The sequence below is a fragment of the Girardinichthys multiradiatus genome, chromosome 1, assembly GCF_021462225.1.
Source record: "Girardinichthys multiradiatus isolate DD_20200921_A chromosome 1, DD_fGirMul_XY1, whole genome shotgun sequence".
NCBI classification, from domain to species: Eukaryota; Metazoa; Chordata; class Actinopteri; order Cyprinodontiformes; family Goodeidae; genus Girardinichthys; species Girardinichthys multiradiatus.
Genome location: NC_061794.1, coordinates 39075627 through 39082381, shown reverse-complemented (window position 1 = coordinate 39082381; position 6755 = coordinate 39075627).

Genomic DNA, 6755 nt, shown 5'->3' with positions numbered 1-6755 from the left:
ATAACAATGGCCGCCTAAAAGACAAGCTCAAACTTTAATTGTCCCAAGAATCTCAATTAATGTGTTACACTTGCTCAGACAGAGCCATTGTAACAATATAGCGATAATTTAACAGTCAAATAGTGTTAAAATTAGAAGTTTTGGTCTTATTTATTTGCAAAGTAAAGAAAAAATCGACCTAAAGGAAACAAAAGAAAGTGTTCAGTTGAGATTTAAATAACCCAGAGGGTTTGTAAAATCTCCCGTATGAACTAGATTAAAAATACATTAAGCAACTCCACACATACAGAATTAGACAGATGACATATACAATGCTAAAAATACAATGGCATTATCTATTATCTCTTTATGGGATTATATTTAAATAAAATTGATTATATGAAAAACAAAATCAATGGCATACTCCAGAAGATGATTACTTCATCCTCAGCAAGTGAGACAACATTGGAAATAAATGCAGAACCTGATTTGTGTTTGGACTGTTTTGATCCTGTGGAGCTTCCTGAGTTATCAGAAATATTAGCTTCATCTAAACCTTCAACTTGTATGTTAGATCCAATCCCAACCAAATTATTTAAGGAAGTGTTCCCTCTGATTACCAGACCCATTTTAGATATGATTAATTTATCTTTATTAAATGGATATGTACCACAGGTTTTTAAGGTAGCTGTAATTAAACCTTTACTTAAGAAACCTTCGTTGATCAAGATGATTTACTAAATTACAGACCTATATCCAATCTTCCGTTTTTATCTAAAATTCTTGAGAAAATAGTTGCTAATCAAATGTGTGAACATTTACACAACAATGACCTGTTTGAAGAGTTTTAGTCAGGCTTCAGAGCTCATCATAGCACTGAAACAGCTCTGCTGAAAGTCACTAATGATATTCTTATGGCCTCAGATAATGGACTTGTGTCTGTTCTGGTTCTGTTAGATCTCAGTGCTGCATTTGATACAGTCGATCACAATATTCTCTTAGAAAGGCTGGAATATGCTGTAGGGATCAGGGGAACAGCGCTAAGCTGGTTTAAATCTTATCTGTCTGACAGATTCCAGTTTGTTCATGTAAGTGATAAATCATCTTTAAACTCCAGGGTTAATTGTGGAGTACCACAGGGTTCAGTACTTGGGCCAATTCTCTTTACTATATATATGCTTCCAATAGGTCAAATTATTAGGCAGCATGGGATAAATTTTCACTGTTACGCTGATGATACTCAGCTTTACTTATCCATAAATCCTGATGAGCCCAACCAGTTAGATAGACTACAAGCATGTCTTGAAGATATAAAAACTTGGAGGACTTTTGTTATTTTTGACCAGGACATGTCATTTAAATCCCATATTAAGCAGGTTTCTAGGATTTCCTTCTTTCACCTCCGGAACATTGCCAAAATTAGAAATATCCTGTCCAGGAGTGACGCTGAAAAAGTAGTCCATGCATTTGTTACTTCAAGACTGGACTATTGTAATTCGTTACTATCAGGATGTCCACAAAATGCAGTTAAAAGCCTTCAGCTGATTCAAAATGCTGCAGCAAGAGTTCTGATGAAAATTAAAAAGAGAGATCATATTTCTCCTATTTTAGCTTCCCTTCATTGGCTCCCTGTTAAATCAAGAACAGAATTTAAAATTCTCCTCCTCACATATAAAGTCCTTAATGATCTAGCTCCATCATACTTCAGAGATCTGATTGTTCCATATGTTCCTAACAGAGCACTTTGTTCTCAGACTGCAGGTTTACTGGTGGTTCCTAGAGTCTCTAGAAGTAGAATGGGAGGCAGATCCTTTAGTTATCAGGCTCCTCTCCTTATAGTTAGAGTGGCTTACATTATCCTGAGCTATCTGTGTAGTTATGCTGCTACAGGCTTAGGCTGCTGGAGGACATAATGACCACTTTCACTCTCTTCGCTACATTCTCACACTAATCTCCAATTTTGCATTATTTGCTGTTATTTCAGCTTTTAACATTGTTTTCTTTCTTTTTTCTTCCTAGAAGCTACACCTGGCTTGACTTTGTATCTACCTGTGACACCTTTCTGGAGAGGGGCATCGTCCGAGCTTCTGCTAGCAACAACTTAATGCTCACCCTCAACCAATCATCCACATGGCCCTGTCATTCAGTGTTTAACCCTATTTTTCTCCTAGACATGGCTATTGACTGAGCTTTTATTGTGACTAACTGTATGTGCTTTCTCTCATATTCTAACCTTGAAAACTGGCTCAGAGTTTATCTGTTCTTTCTTTCTTGGTGAAACGACTAAAGGAGCTACATCCATTAACATTTACTTTTCCTTCCCATAGAAAGTACTCCTGGATCAGTGCTTCTTTGTTCTCTTTGTGTCTCTGCTCTGTTCTCTCAAACCCCCAGTCGGTCGTGGCAGATGGCCGCTCACACTGAGCCTGGTTCTGCTGGAGGTTTCTTCCTGTTAAAAGGGAGTTTTTCCTCTCCACTGTCACTACATGCATGCTCAGTATGAGGGATTGCTGCAAAGTCAACGTCAGTGACTGTCCACTGTCTCTACATGCTCATCCAGGAGGAGTGAATGCTGCAAGTCACTGACTGGATGGAATCTGCTGGGTTTCCTTAGATAGAAAAACTCTTTATCCAATTTGAATAAAGAACTGAATCTGACTGCACTGTTCAATGGTTAGGATTAATTGGAATGTATGAACCTGACTTGAAATCTGTATGATTCAACTGAATTGACTTTGTGAAGTGACTTGAGACCGCATATGTTGTGAATTGGTGCTGTATAAATAAAACTGAACTGAATTGAATCTAAAAGAAAATGTTACATGCTGTTAAGCATATTATATTAATCTGCACAATGCTTGGCAAATCTATTCAAATCCCTTGAATTTTTGTCAACATTGTAACATGTTACACTTCTTAGTTTCAATCTGTTTCAAATTAGATTTATTGTGGTAGATCAACACAATGAAGTGCATACGGTAGCTCTAAAGAGAGAGATAACAGCATCACTGAAGGATTTACAGTAATTTCCAACAAGGACTGCTTGTTTTCTATATGGGAAAACACTCTCCTGTATTCTCCATACAAAACCCTTTTATTCCTTAAAAACTTTCCAGGCCTCGCTACAATCTCCAAAAACTTTGTGGAAGCATGTGTTTTTTTTCTGATTAAACTGGACTTTTGCGGGAGATACTATCCCAGAAGGATTGTTTGGCACAAAAGCAGTACTGGGCATCACCAAGAGAACAACACATGAACAGTGAAACATGGTGGTGGCAGCATAATTCTGTGGAGTTACTTCAGATGGAGCAGAGGTTTTAGTGAAAATTGGAAAAAATTATGAACAGCTTTAAATACCATTAATTCTGGCCCCTAACCTTCAGTTTTCAGTCAGAGAAATGACGATAAAGAAGGAGGTTTGTATTCAGAACCACAGTGAGACCGTAAAAATCTGGCCAAGTCAGAATCTGCTAACGAACTTCAACCGAGAATCCTACAGATTTGTTGTTGATTTTCAGTTTATTTTTAAAGGACAAACGTCATATAATAAATGAAAAGATTAAGAATAATGTATTGTCTCTCATCAGAAAAACCTGAGATTTTAACAGGAATGTTTACACATTTATGAGCCACTGTACTTGTTAAGTGGAAGGAAAATGATAGGTGGTTTTCAAACATTTCTGCCAATAAAAATTGGAAAAGTGTATTTGTGTTCAGGCTCTTTACCCACGTCTACTTGTGCACAGCTGGGAAGGACATATTACAAAAGACTTGCAGTGAAAGGTATTTTTACAGTGGGGTACGAATACTTTTGCATCATATTCACATCCTTAATACCAAATTAAAAACACTAGGCAAATGTAAACATAAAAAAAGTTTAAAACATAAGAAAATGATTGTGTTGAATAATCACTAAAAAAATATTACATGAAAATACCTGTAAAATAGTGAAAAGGTAATAGAAATGCGTAGAATGCATATTATGGCCTCAGATCTAAAAAAGAAACAGTTTTAAATAAAGATGTTGCACGTTTACATTTCTAGTGATATTGTAGTAAGAAAAAGACACAACAACAAGCCAATAATACAGATTAAAAGCCACTGGCAGAAAAAGCTTCTGGGATGTTTTGTGGTGTACTTCAGTGGCCGAATGAACTGTTGTCAACGTTGCCATACCTTGGCCTGATTACTGCTTGTTTTCTAGAAAAAGGAAAAATCACTTCAATAGAACCTGTCTGACAGCATGAAGTAGGCTAAAAGATCTTTAAAAAGCAACATGTTATGCCTCAGTCTAAAGAAATTCATGAGCAAATGAGAAACAAATTCACTGACATATCAAGGTTCAAGGTTCTGGTACTCCAGTGAGGCACAGTTATCCATAAATGGAGGAAACATGGAACAGTGGTGAACCATTCCAGGAGTGGCTGTCCTACCAAAATTACTGCAAGAACACATCAATAACTCCTCCAGGAAAATATAGAAAGACAGAGAACTTCTAAAGCACTACAGGCCTTACTTGCCTCAGTTAAGGTCAGAGGTCATGATTTCACAATAAGAAAGAGACTGGAAAAATATGGCATCCATGGGAGGGTTCCAAGGCCAATACCACTGGTGACCAACAAGAACACAAAGACCCATCTCAAATTTGCCCAAACAAATATTGATGATCCCCAAAACCTTTGGGATAATATTCTAAGGACTGATGAGACAAAATGGGATTTTTTTTGCAAGGTGTGCATCCAGTCACATATGGTGTAAAAATCAAAACAGCCTTTCAGAAAAAGCTCATAATACGGACAGTAAAACATGGCGCTTGGTAGCGCGATAGTCTAGGATTGCTTTGCTGCTCCAGGAAGTGGAAAATGTGCTTTAACTGATTGAAACATGAATTCTCCTCTCGAGCAGAAAGTCCTGAAGGACAATGTCAGTTCATGATTTTATGCAGCAGGACAATGAACCGAAGCGCATCATCAAGTCAGAAAAGCTGAGTACATTTTTTTGTAGTTACCCAGTAAAGGTATAGACTTAAATCCATTTGAGATGCAAGGCCGAAATTCCTCCAAAGTGGCGTAAAAGACTCACTGACAGTTATCGTACACGCTTGATGGCACTTCTTGTTGCTGAGGATGGCACAACCTATTATTAGGTTTAGGGGGAAATACATTTTTCACATAAGATCTCGTTGGCTTGGTGAGTTTTTTCCCCTTAATAAATCAAAACATCTTCTGAATTATGCTTTTTGTATTTTCTCAGGTTATCTTTGCCTGAAATTGTAAATAAGACAATAAGAAATCTGTATGGGGGAAATTATTTTGCCATTGCACTGTATCAACTATGATACAATGTATAAAACACGAATTGCTTACATGATTGAAAGAAGATTTAATCAGTAAGAAAGGGAAAACTTATTGATGTTTCAATGTTTTTTGCTTTGTTTTGTTAAAAGCATCTAACAAACAGTAACATTTCAATTATAATTATTTCTTGTGCTCCTAAAGAGTTAAGCTGCTTCGTTTCCTGGTGCAGACCTGGCCTTTAAGCATATTCCACAAATTTTCAATTGGGTTCAGTTCAGGGTTTTGAGGAGATCACTGAAAAGGTTTAATGTTAGGGCTTAGGGTTCTGGTGTGTGTTTGGACTGGTTGTCCTGTTGGAAAACCAAACTTTATCAAAGTTTCAACTCTCCAGCGGATGATTTAGGTGAAGGTCAAGTGAAAGCAAATCTAGTTACTAAAAGTATAAATTTGGTAATGTACTTGGTATGATCAATATGTCTGGTTAATGACTGGAGCTGTTGCAAGATTGTTGTTGTCTGATTAAATAAAGGCAGGAACACTTTGTTTTGAAATCATGGCAACACTCCCTCTGCAGAGCATTTAATAATGCCCCGCTCTAATAAGTCATAAGAATATGAGCAGCCTCAGTGATAAACACGACTTCCATATTTAGTCAGTGTAATAAGAAAGAAATACTTCAAGGCTAACTCATCTAATCCATTCAGTAAATAGACCAAACACAATCACTGTAGAGAACAGTGGAAGAGCATTGAAAAGGAAATCTCTACTGATGATGTGACACAGATACATTACAGATAGACTCTGGAATTACAAACCACAAGGACCATTTCCATGGTTCAGCATCTAGAACCATGGAAATGTTGTTTTTGAAAAGACAAGCAAGCATTGCAAAACGTGACAAACTTGGACCCTTAAAAGCAAGACAATGTTTAACCCAAAATCAAATTAAAGACCTGTCATAAAACAGGCATAAGCATAACAGAAAACAAGAGCCAAGGCCTCAAAGTCCAATGTCCCCAACTGGAAAAAGGGGGGGAGACATGGATTGTGAATTGAAGAACTGGATCCCAGATATGACCAGCTGGAATTAGCTTAGAGATAAAGTGAGGAGCTACTTCATTCAAAGGAGACTGGGACAGTGTGACTACTTATCCACATCAAAACAAGTCTGTGAGGTTTGGGCATTTCAGGATACCTAACCTTTTTGAGGTTTTCCACCACTTCACACTAGGAGAAGACCTCAGAGCACCTTCTCTTATCTTTCTCTCCTACATAGCTTGTGGCTAACAGGATTTCTTGTGGCTTTCTTCCATGAGTGGAGTGCGTGACTAATAGTTGTCATGTCAACAGATTTCCCCACCTAAGCTGTGGATATCTGCTGCTCCTCCAGAGTTACCACAGGCCTCTTGGCTGTATGATTAATGCTTTCCTTTCTCTGCCTCTCAGTTTAGGTCAGGAACCAGCAATATTTACAATCCA